The sequence below is a fragment of the Antechinus flavipes genome, chromosome 5 (genome assembly GCF_016432865.1).
Source record: "Antechinus flavipes isolate AdamAnt ecotype Samford, QLD, Australia chromosome 5, AdamAnt_v2, whole genome shotgun sequence".
NCBI classification, from domain to species: domain Eukaryota; kingdom Metazoa; phylum Chordata; class Mammalia; order Dasyuromorphia; family Dasyuridae; genus Antechinus; species Antechinus flavipes.
The window spans coordinates 42,764,433-42,777,211 of NC_067402.1; the positions used below are offsets into that span (position 1 = coordinate 42,764,433).

Genomic DNA, 12,779 nt, shown 5'->3' on the forward strand with positions numbered 1-12,779 from the left:
TTGATGAGAAATGAGATGAAATGGATCTGTTTCATTAAGAGTCCTCCATCTTATTCTCTTTTGTCTTGCACCTTTCATATGTACTTGTAAAACCTTGTGACACAGACTTTCATGACATGAAGGATCATGAAGTTATTTTGGGCAATTCTTTGTCTTTCTGGCTCTTAACTTCCACTTAGGAACTTTGAGAATGTGTATAGTACTCTCTTCCTAATCCTCCCTCCCCAATTTCAAGGATGCTCTTCACAGTGGAGGAGGAGGAGAAGGTGGGAAGAAGATAGAAGGAAAAGAAGAAGGAGGAGGGATTTTTTGAACTGAAAGATCAGCTCAAACAGACTCAACAATAACTATCTTCTAAAACTGGGTTAATTTCCAGCCTTATTTTGTATGTTCTTTTCCCTTTAGAGCCCCCTGCTGCTCTCAGCAGGTATTGCTAAGAATGGCTGTTCTTCATGGGACTGCCTCTCCTTTCAGTTTCCTTGTACTAGGGATGAGTGAGATGTAGAAGGGAGAAACCAGAATGGTCTCTCAACTGGTCCTTATTTGTTATATCAGACAAGACAAAAAAACAAAACAAAAACACAAACTGCCCTGCTGAGTCTCGTACTGCTGTGCTGTTGGAAGCAGCCTTTGCTATCCCAAAGGGGAAAACATAACTTCGTGGATCTGTTTATTTTTTCTTCCCATTTGGAACGTCAGCTTCTTGAAGACAGGATCTGTTGTCTTTCTCTCTGTTTCCTGTGCTTAAGCTCAGTGCCTGGTGCATGGTTAGTGCTTATATACGTGTTTATTAGTTGAATTACAGTTTTGGTGGTGGTATAACATAAGAGATGCGGAACTGACCTTTTTTGATTTTTGATGCTGATTCCCATTGACATCTTTCCTGCCCTCCTCTGGGCTTACATGAGCTGATCCAGGGAAGTTCTTAAACTTGAGGATCCTTAATTGTTTTTGTGTCCTAGACTCCTTTGGAAGGTCAAGCCTTTCCCAGAATGATTATTTTAAATAAAGTGCATAAGACCGACCACAAAGGAAACCCATTATAGAAAATAGCTGTCAAAATAGGTTTTTAAAATCCGCCAAGTTTACAGACCACCAGGTTAAGAATATTTGCTCTAGCTTTAAGAAAGTGGCAGCTAGGTGGATGTAGTAGATAGAACTCCAGGAATATACTATATTCCCTTTTCCTTTCTCCCTATTCCTTTTTTTTCCCCTGATATCTCCCTCCTCATCTCTTCTTCTTTACTTGACTTCTTGACTTTAGACTCATTTAAAATCCCACTTTCTTCAGGAAGCCTTTCCTGATCCCTCCCTACCTTGCTGAGCTTGCTCAACATCTCCAGATGGGATTTTCACTGTGACCTTCTGGCATCCCTTTTTCTCAGTTCTAGACACAGATCTTCTCTCAGCAGCTAAGTAGCTTAAGCTAAAGGGCTATAATTTTGAGGGGCACTAACTTCAGTGTTCTTCCTCTTTCTCTTCCTCACACCATCATTTTGCCAATTGAAAAGGGAACCAAAATAGGGGTAGAATAAAAGGATGAGATCATACCATCCCACTCCAGGAAAGTGACTTCTCCTTTCTGGCCCTTAAATTCCTAATCTGTAAAATGACATGGATAAACTAGAAGACCTCTAAGGCCTTGTCCCCCTCTAAGTAAAATGGGTCTATGATCAACTTTTTTTTTTTTTTAAAAAGAAAGATGGTGAATTCATTGTGGGTATATTCAACTTTTCAGGCACCAGTAAGGGCAGGATACTTAGATAGAGATGATCAACAAGATGATGAAAAATCTAGATACAAAATCTTATATACAAAGTGTGGAGGAGGAGGTGATGAGACTAGAGAGGGAATCATTGGATGAGACCACCAGTGGAAAGAGTGTGTGAGGATGGAAAGATAATCATTATGGAGAGGTCATCTTTATCTAGACATAGGAAATTAGGGAAGGAGGAGAGGAGACATTGAAAGTAATAGGCCATGTCTGAGAAACATGGGAATTCGGTGTCAGGGAAGTGAGTGAAGTAAAAAGGGACAGGCTGGTTTCAAAGATTTTATAGAGGATAAGGACTGAGAAAAGGTCATTAAATCGAGTAACTAGGAGGCCATTGGTAATTTTTTTTCAGACAAGTTCCAATGGTGATCAGAAAAGAAGTCAGATTATGAGAGATTTGCTGAGTGAATACAAGAAAATCAAAGGGATTCTTACTTTTTTGATAATCTGTTCTCTATTGCCATCCACAGCACTCATGTTTCATGATTTTTCTCTTCTCAAACTTGTCTCTCCTTCAACTTTTCTTCTATAAATGATTGTCCCTTTCTCAGTCACCTAGAATCCAAACTTGGAAGTCATATCCAACTCTTCTGCATTCATTGAATTTCCATGTCTTATTAATTCTAACTAGATTGAAAAAAATCCTTTTGCTCTTTTTTTTTTTTTTTTTTTTTATTTTTTTTTATAGATCTGTCATGAGATTCCTCATTTTCTTTGATTCTGGCTCAGTTTTAACTTTTTTATTGCTTGCCCCCACTTCATGTTCTTTTTTCTTCTAAAGTGATCTTTTCCTCATCAAATTTTCCCCATACAATTTCACCTGGGTTTCTCTGTGGAATCATAGATTTAGAGTTAGTATGAACCTCAGAAGCCATTAAGTTTAACCCTTTCATTTTTTTCTTTCACTTAGTTTATTTTTCATACACATTGCTTTATAAATCATGTTGGAACCCTTTCATTTTACAGATGTCAAAGAAATAAAGTAACTTGAACCCAGAACCTCAGACTTTAGAGCCAGTGACTTTTTGTACTTCCCCAAAAGTTTAAAAAATTTTTTAAAGAGAAATTGCATATTTGTAGGAACCAGTAGAGAGGTAAAGACTGTGGGGATGGGGAGTCGGGGTGGAATGGAGCAAGGTACTGATAGAAGTGGAAATAAATAAAGGGAAAGATGGAAGGGTTAATCAGGTCAAGGTAAAAAGCTATTGCTTCCTTTGATATGGTAGAGAAAGAGTATAGAAGAAGACTCAGAAGTTTCACTGCATGATAGAAAGATGGATACATTTTCAATAAAGCAGAAAGAGACAAGGTTACCGTTGATGCTTTGAAGAATTGGAAATGTGCGCTTTTTTCCCTCCCTTAAGCAAATACTTATTAAGTACTTGTATGCAAGACATTGAGGGAAATTCCTGTCTAATTCACAGGTACCTCTTTCCTCTACTTTATCTAGGAACAAAAGGAAAAACTAACCAGTTCCCCATAAGGAAAGACCATGTTTGGAAATATATTTTATAATAAAAAAAATTTTTTTGGTTCCTTTGTATTTTGAAAAAACTATTAAAATATCATTTAAGTTAAACTTGCTCTACCTAGCACCCTCTTTGCAAAAACCAATTCTCCACAAATCTCTAAATTCCTTTATCTTCATACCCACCATTTAACCTTCTCCTGGATATTTTCTCTCACTTAATCACTTGTCCAGTTATTTCAGGAATTGGCATTACATATAAGTCAGTGATTGGCCCTGAGGTTAAATGAGGTAGAGAAAGGGAAGAGGTTAGGACAGTAGCTAAAACTGTTGTGCTCTTAATTGCTACCACAACACTGTCCTTTCCCCCTTTTCTCCCCAGAATGACACAGAATGAGAGAATATTAGATGTTTCTTCTGAACTTGAGATAAAAAGAAATATTTCTATAACATAGTATGATAGGGGGAAAAAAGATGATTGCCTATAAAATTGCAAATCTATTATGCACAATATGCTGTTGTTTTTAAATATATAATAAGATTAGGATGGAACTTTCTCTCCCTTCCATGGCTATCATTAGACACAAATATATGTATATATAGCTATATCTACATATACACACACATATAAAATCATTCTATACATATTTCTATTTATCAGTTTTTTCTCTGAATGCAGAGAGTGTCTTCCTACATAAATACTTTGTAGTTAATTTAGATAATTATAATGATCAAAATGATTTAGTTGTTTACAGTTGTTCTTCAAACAGTATTGCTGCAACTTTATATAATATTTTCTTGGTTCTGCTCATTTCACTCTTATTATTTCATTCAAGTCTGTCCATGTTTTTCTAACATCATCAAACTCATCATTTTTTATAGCACAATAGTATTCCATCATGATCATATATTACAACTTGTTCAGCCAATCCCCTTTTGAAAAGTATCTGCACAATTTCTAGTTCTTTGCAATCACAAAGAGAGCTGGTCTAAATATTTCAGAATATATAGGTTCTTTTCCTTTTACCCTAATTATCTATGGAAATAGACCTCATCATGATATTGCTGGGTCAAAAAGTATAGACAGTTTAATAATTCTTTGGCAATAATTCTAGATTGCTCTCTAAAATGGTTGTATTGGATGCCTTTTTTGGACTGTTCAGTAGCATGGTGTCTTTTGTGGGTAAAAGAAGTATTCCCGAACCATTATCAACTGGTTTTTGGCTTTGAAGAGTTTCCTGAAGAATAGAAATTTATGCTGGATCCCCATTATGAAGGAATTTTGGATCAAAGCTGGCCAGTCTTAGCAGGGTGCCTGGCACATAGTAGGTGCTTAATAATTTTTTTTTAATGTAAACACAGGTGGACCTGGAGAATTGGCTTAATAAATGCTTCTAGACTTTTAGGCATCTGAGGAGAATTTGTCCAGTTTTTTTTTTTTTTTTTTTTTTAAATCCTAACCATAGGTGGGCCTGGAGAATTGGCTATTAATTTAAGATCACCATCTCTCTTTCTTCCCTGTTGCTGAAAGTCTTCTTGGCTGTGATATTTAAAAGCCAAGTAAGTTGCCTTTCTGGCAAATTTTCTTCTTCAAACTCACTTTTGATTCTCGAAAGAGCCATTCATATAAGACTTATTCAGTATAATTTAATCTCTGTGATGAAGACTTTGTTTAAACCCAGCATTTAGAGAAGCGAAGGTGTTTTAGAATCCTAGTATAAATCTATGAGTCCTGCATATATTGGAGGGCTGAGCAGAGATGTTCAAATATAAAAGTTTTGGAACCTCCCTGGCAACTGAGCACCAATCGGGCCACATTATTATTCAGTACACTTGCTTTCACTCTTTCAGTCTCTTTGCTTGAGCTCCTCCCTTTATGGAGGAAATAAGGTCATTCCCTTGGGAAGACTGCACTTATGTGAAACCCAGACCTCCCTCCACAGAATGATGAACTGAGTGCAAAGGCTGGAACGGGAGTTTTTTATGGACTGTGCGAGGAATAATGTGCTAAGCTAGGAATGGTGGAGAAGAGGGATCTAGAAGGCTGAAAAGCATCATTCTTTTCCACTCCCTTCCCTTTCCCCTCACATTCCATTTAGAGGATGAAAGAGGAAAAGCTTGGAAGATTTTTAGTTCAACCCATTCATTTTCCAAATGAGGAAATTTTGGCTTCCCCTATGGGGCTCAAAGTGATTATCCATGGTCATGCAGATTCTGACAAGTGGGTTAGAGTCACCTGACTCCCAGGGCAAAGCTTTTTCCATCACACCACACTCCAGGCTGGAACCTTTAAGAACCTTTAGACCTTGTGATTTTCATCCTCTTTCTTGAATTCAGAGTTCTGCTAAACACAAGAGCATTATACATTCCTGAAAATTTATGTGGCCCTTGATGTGGCAGAGTGCTTTACATCATTTCATTTCATCACCATGACAATATGGATTTAAATAAGGATCTCAGCATGTTAAATCTGGGAGTTAAAAAAAAAAAAAAAAAGAAAAGGATAGGTTATATCTGCAGTTCTTCCACTAGCTAACTCCATAACTTGTCTTCTCTGGAGTCTTAGCTTATTTTTCTGTAAAATGGAGATGAATAATAATACCTTGATCTGGTAGTTTTATGATCAACCAAAGTAGTTAAAAGTTGTTAAAAATGCTTTTGAAAACTGGGAAGTAGCCAGGATCCCAAATCCTTGATTCAGACTGTAATCCAGCATTTTAATTTTTTTTATAGCAAAAAAGGGCAGCTAGGTAGCACAGTGGATAGAGTGTCCCACTTAAAGGCAGGAATATTCATCTTCATCAAATATAGCCTCAGACATTTACTAGCTGTGTGGTGCTGAGCAAGTCACTTAACCCTGTTTGTCTTGGTTTCTTCATCTGAAAAATGAGCTGGAGAAGAAAATGACGGCCCAGCTAATATCTTTGCCAAAATAAGATAAAAAACCAAACCCGAAATGTGATCACAGAGAGTCAGACATGACTAAAATGACTGAACAACAGTAATGGTAGGCAACATGAAATCCTTGTCCAACCATTAGAGAACTAACCTTCAGTCCAGAAGCTATTAAGAATTGAATCCAAGAAAGGCTAGCCTTCAGGTCATTCTTGAAAGGAGGATAAAAGAACTGGAATTGTTTTCATCTTGTGTCCAGTTAGTCAACAAATAGTAGCATATCATGGGACATTTGGTTTATGTTGAACATGATCAAATAGATCATTATGAAGATAATTGTTGCTTATATATCAACATCTTTTATATAAGATGAAATAAAGGCAATTCGCAAAGAACTTCACAAGATCCTCTAAATTAAGTCAATAATAGTACGTTCCACTTCACAGGCTACTCTGAGGATCAAGTGAGATCTTACAAAGAGAACACTTTGTACATCTTCAGATGATATTAATGTCAGCTGTTATTTTGGTTCTTGTTGCTTTGGTGACTTCAGCAGAAGATATCACAAAATTCAAGTCAGGAGCAAAAAAAAAAAAAAATTATTTTAGCCAAGGGCTAATGAATGATTTCTCAGAAATTTCATGCCTCAACATATTGAAGAGTCACTTCAAAAAGAATCAGAAAATACTGAACATGAAGAAAATGGAATGTGGAGTCACTGCTAGTCATTGCTTGGGTTACCTGGAAAGACACTTCATCTCTGAGAGCCTCAGTTTCTTCATCTTTAGAATGAGAGGATTTGAGTAGATGGCATCTGAGGCCCTTCCAGATATAAACCTAGGATCTTATGGGAGCAATGAGGAATGTCATGTAATACTTGACCTTATTTTAACAGACAGGAAATAACCAATTTTATATATATAAAATATTATTATATGTTACATATGTCATATATTTCAAATATTATAATATGTGTGTGTGATATATAATACACATATCATATTATTATGATGATAATGTATAATATATGTGTGTATATATGTAAATACACATACATATGCTTTTATATTTATATATAGGTTTAATTGTGTTTAGTAATTTTTCAATCACATTTGATTCTTTATGACTCCATGTAGGATTTTATTAGTAAAGACACTGACATGGTTTGACTTTTTTTCCTCCAGTTTATTTTATAATTGAGGAACTAAAGACAGACAGAGTTACATGACTTACTCAGGCTCACCACAGCTTGTAAGTGTCTGAGGTTAGTTTTGAACTTAGGGTTTCCTGACTCCAGGTCCAATCATTCTATTCATTATGTCACCTAATTGCCGTATATATCTAAATATATACACACATACATATATACACACATATACACAAAGATCTCATTTGATCCCTCCAGTAATCCTGTTGAGGTTGGTTCTATTAATATTCCCATTTTGTAGATGAAGACACTGAGACAAATAGGGTAAATGACTTGCCTACATTACATAACTAGTAAGCATCAGAGCCCAGATTTGAACGCAGAAGCAGTAGCATTTATCTACTTGGGCCAGCTAGCTGCCCCAGCATGATTTATGTATGGATTTTCCACTTCCATAGAGAGGTGGATTGGGAGATTCTGTTCATATCTCTTCTAGCAAAGATTATGTTTAAGGGAGACACACTGAGAGAATTTTAAACTTTGTAATAAAACATGCAAATTTTATATATAAATACAAATGCGCTTGCCACTTTTAATGATTTGGTCATGGAATTTGGCTAAAGGATAGATACTGGAAAGGAGACTCAGGGCGCTTTTCATAGCTGCCTTAAAATTCATGCATGTAATTTGCTAATCTGATAATTTGTTAATAGTAAGAGACTTGCCTGTTACTGTTGCCTCTTATAAATTTGATAATCTGTAAATGATGTGGAGGCTTACTCTTAAAAGGCATTTGTTAGGAAATTACTATGGACCAGGTACCATGTTACATATTGAGAATACAGAGAGAAATCAAAAATAGTGCCTACCCTCAAGAAGCTTACATTCTAATAGAGGAGACATGCAGGTAAATAGACATAAATTAAATATAGAGTAGATAACAGGTGATTTTTTTTTTTTTTGATTGGAAGGCAATAGCAGTTTTGGGAAGTGACCTCCTGCCTAAGAGGTTGCTTGTACTTTGTCAAGATTAGAAATCAGGGTTTCTCAGAGGTGGAGGTGATAAAGGAGAGCATTCTGGAAAGGAGAAGGGAGGAAGAAAGAAGGGAGGGAGGAAAGAAATAAGGGAAAAAAATGAGAGGAACAGCAAGTAAACCTCAACTACTAGGAAGGATCCATGTGAAAAACTTTAAATTCCAAACAAAGGCATTAAATTTATATTTGATCCTGAAGATAATAGAGAACCACCAGAATTTAGGGTGACATGATCAGACCTACATTTTAAAAAGTTAGGTTGGTTGTTGAGTGTGGGATGAATTGGAATGGGTGGTAAAACTCATGACAGGAGGCTAGTTAAGAAGCTACTTGAATAACAGCACTGAAAAGTGGGGGAGCTGGTTGATGCAGTGAATAGAATGCTGGGCCTCAGGTCAGGGAGGTCTGAGTTTAAATGCAGCTTCGGACACTGACTAGCTGTGTGAACCCGGGCAAGTCATTAAACCCTCCTTTCTTCAGTTCCCTCAATTGTAAAAATGAGCTGGAGAAGGATGTAACAAACCACTTCGGCATCTTTGCCAAAAAAAAAAAAAAATCCCAAATTGGGTCACAAAGAGTCAGACATGATTGAAAATGACTGAGTGCTGGAAGGTTGGTATGGACAGAGGGAGACAAAGGCTGGCTTCCCGAGAAGTCTGTGTACTGCTAAACACAGCAGCTCTGAAATCCCAGAAAGTTGCGTATTTAAGAGCAACAAGGAATAATTCAGAACGGAAAATGATTGTATCTGTCAGCTGTTCTACATAAAAAGTGTACTTTGCCCTTCAGGCCTATTATCTCAGCATTACCCATTGCCCTGTGCCTGGTTAAGCGAATCTTGTTATAGACAAAACTCACATAATTGGAATACAAAAGACACCTAAGATTCCTGTTTAGGAATACAGTTGAGTCTGTGTTCTTATTTTGTATTTTAGATCTGCAAGTCCTACTTGTGGGAAAAGGACTTCCCTTTCTGAATCATAGTCTTCACAGAAGGAGGTGTGATACAGTGTGAAGAAGACTGGGTGGAAGTCAGCAAACTTCGATCTGAATCCCACCTCTGGTACTGGTTAGCTATGTGATCCCAAGCCAAGTTACTCAGTCACTTTGTGCCTCAGTTTCCCTACTTGTTAAATGGTGATTATTCTTGCCATTCCCACATCTCATGGGAATGTGATAAGAAAGCATCTTTGTAAAACTGACCAGGTCTAAAGCTTTTCCCCACTGTGTCATACTGAATAGATCCTACTCGTAATATAGAAGTAAGCTGCCTGAGAGCAGGAATTATTTTAAATTGTGTTTTGTGCCCCCAGTATCTAACCAATGGTACATAAATATTTGTACTGAATTAAATAAAAGAGGTAAAGATCAGGCATATTAGTACAAATTGTTTCCCTTTTAAGCTTGCTCAATTCCTTCTTTACCCTTTGCTCTTCTCATAAATTAATGTGGTTTTTAAATAATGCTAATTAAAGGATCATTACATATGGCCAGCAACATATAATGGCAACAGATTAAGGAAAAGAAATATTCAGAGAATTCTAAGTTTGAGCAAATTCATTGGTAAGAAGTAAGGAGATTTTAATCTTATTTTGAAGTATTATTTTCATTTCTCAGGCACGGATGCTTACTAGCTATGTGACTCTGGCCAAGTCACTTAACCTTATTTGCCTCAGTTTCTTCATTTGTAAAATGAACTGGAGAAGGAAATGGCCAGCCACTTTGCCAAGAAAACCTCAGAATGGAGACATGAAGAGTCAGACATGACTGAAATAGCAAAATTATTTTTGTAAGTTGAGGGTCTGTCCAGATTATAAAGCTGATACATGACCAGGGAATAATGAAGTCATCATTCTGAAAATTTATATCAGAACTGTTACATAATGTATTAAAACCAAAGCTTCTTCCTGTGCCAGTTAATTATAACACATGGAAGTAAAATCATCCTTAAAAAATGCTTGCTTTCTTAAAGACTATTTAAAAAAAATTCTCATTTTAGATTAGATTCTTCTTCTTTGCAGATGGAGCCACAAATATGTAGTATTTGTTAAATTGCATCTTAATAGCTAGATTTTACCTCCTTGGACTCTTTGAGGGAAAAGTATTGCTCTCAGGGGAAGTTCTGTTCATTTGTGTTATCATCATATTAAATGTTCACTCATTGAGGGCTCACTCTGTGTACATTACTGTGTTAAGTTATAGGTGGTTGATTTCAGCTCTTCCCTGGTAGGATGTCACTCCCGACTCTTGATGTAGGGAGGAGGACAAACCCTGAGTCTTGCTAAGAGATTTCATGTATTCTCACCATGTCTTTCCTGCAGACCCATCTGTTTTAATAATGAAAGGAGGTCATTTATGTTTCTAAATAAATATCAGTTGATTCAATATGTTTGCAAATGTTTGTTTAGACACTGTAGAACTTACTTTGTTCCTCTACTAATTCTTTTAATTCTTTCTGCAGATCCTTTTCAAAGAGCTGCTGTGTCCACAAGACTCGATCCCCTCAGTTCCCAGCACTGGCCCCCCCCATGGCACTTTGTATATCCCAGTGAAACCTGCCAAGCTGGACGCCACAGCTTTGCCCACCGACATCTTGGCCACCACTGTGCCCCTTCCTGAGACTTGTGACCATGCGGTCTTAGCCTGCAGCCCGGGCATTCACGAAGAACACTATGTAAGTGAAGCCTTAGAAGATGTGTCAGATTGCAGGAAATACCGAGATGCCTGCACCATTACTGGTAAGTGGTGTCTTGGGCAGGGGCTTGGGGCAGAGGTACTCCCTCCATTCTTAAAAATCTTCCATGGCTCCCACTTGTTTCCAAGATCAATGATTACAACCCTCTATACTCTATCTCCAAGGATAGCTGCAGTTTTACCACCCCCCCCCCCTCCCCCTTTGTGCAGTTTTCGTTCCAGACAGGACCTTGTACGCTACACTTCTGTGTCTCTCACTTCTTCCCCTCTCACTAAAGGTCTTCAGAACCTGGATCGCTCTTCCTCCTGACTTCTGATCCTTCATATCTCCGACTTCTTTCCCAACAGCCATCCAGTTTGAGATATCTGAAAAGTAGTTGGATGTGTGACTGGAAGTCTGCAGAGAAGTTAGGGTAAAGTCTGTAGAAAGAAATGGTAATTAAATCAGTGGGAACTGATGGGATCATCAAATGAAATCCTAAAAAAAAGGAGAGGGAAGGGCCCAAGACCGATCCCTGAGTGACTATGGTTGTTTAGTTGGGTCAGATGGGGCTGTTCTCAAGAAATTAGAAAGCTAAGTGTTTGTTGATTGATTTCCTTAGGTATTGTGTCTTAAGAAAGGGTGGGACTGTGCTAATGAAATTGGATATCTAAATGTTTGTTGATTGATTTGCTTAGGTATTAAGTCCTTTTAGTGGCATATTTGCTTTATTTTTGTACTGGTTACAATTGTCCAAGTTACTGAATTAGAGAGGCTTTAAATGTTTTGCTGAGTGGAAGTTATATCAAGCATAAAAGTCACAGAGAGCAGGACTGAACATGAAATAGAAAATAATTAAAGGATGAGCTTTGTTACATAATAGGTCCTTAATAAATGTTACAGATTTATTGATTGATTGATTTGCAAACCTATAACATGCCATATTTTGTACCACTTTGGTACCTTTTTTAAATGATTCTGGCACAGAACTATTGGATTCTCCTATCAGTCACTCAACATCATTTATTCATTGCCCATGGTGTACCAGGACATCCATCCCTTCCGTGCTTAACGGTGCTCGAAGAATCTGCAAAACTGTTGATTTGGGGATTTGGAGACTTTATGGAGGCAAACCATAGCTCAGAAAGAGTCTCCAAATTTTATAAACTAATTTACAGTAAAATGATGTTAGTCTTTATCCTTCATTCTTGAAGAGAATTAATGACATTTCAGGGTGATGTCTTGACTTGCCTGTAAATTAGATTTAAGTGAGACAGACTTGTGCAAAGTCTTCAGCCACACTCTCTCCTCCAGAGTCATCAATGTCCAATGGCAAGACAAAAATCAAGACTGATATTGGCTGGGTGCAATAATTGACGTTGGCCTTTATCAGCTCTCTAGGATAGGGACTGGTTGAGTGTCAGTCAATCAGCAAGCATTTGTTAAGTATCTACTTTGTGCTAGGCACTGAGCCCAGCTGTGGGGATAGAAAGACAAAAACCTTGGCCCTGCCCCCAAGGAGCTTATACTCTCATGAACTGGTTTAATTACTTGATAATGTGTACAAAGTCAATATAAGATGCTTTGGGAGAGGATGTGCACCAGCAGGTTGGGAGATTAGGAAGGCCAAAAGGGCCAGGGGCCAAAGATTTCAGTGGATCTCTGAACATGAATGGCTAAAATAATTACATCTTCACTTTTATTGAGCTGTAAGTAAAATTTTGTATTTATTTCATTTATGAATGTAGGCAGCAAACCACAGTAACGCTAGGCTACCTCAGACTGT

At 37.3% G+C, this 12,779-nt stretch overlaps 1 protein-coding gene across 1 annotated transcript in view; it reads left to right on the forward strand.

Annotated features, from left to right (window-relative positions):
- TRAK1 (trafficking kinesin protein 1) overlaps positions 1–12,779 on the forward strand; it is a 231,307-nt gene that overhangs the window by 83,216 nt on the left and 135,312 nt on the right. Inside the window, exon 3 of the mRNA XM_051961235.1 lies at positions 10,781–11,057. The gene's annotated coding sequence lies outside the window, so the exon portion shown is untranslated. The remainder of the gene's footprint in view (positions 1–10,780; positions 11,058–12,779) is intronic.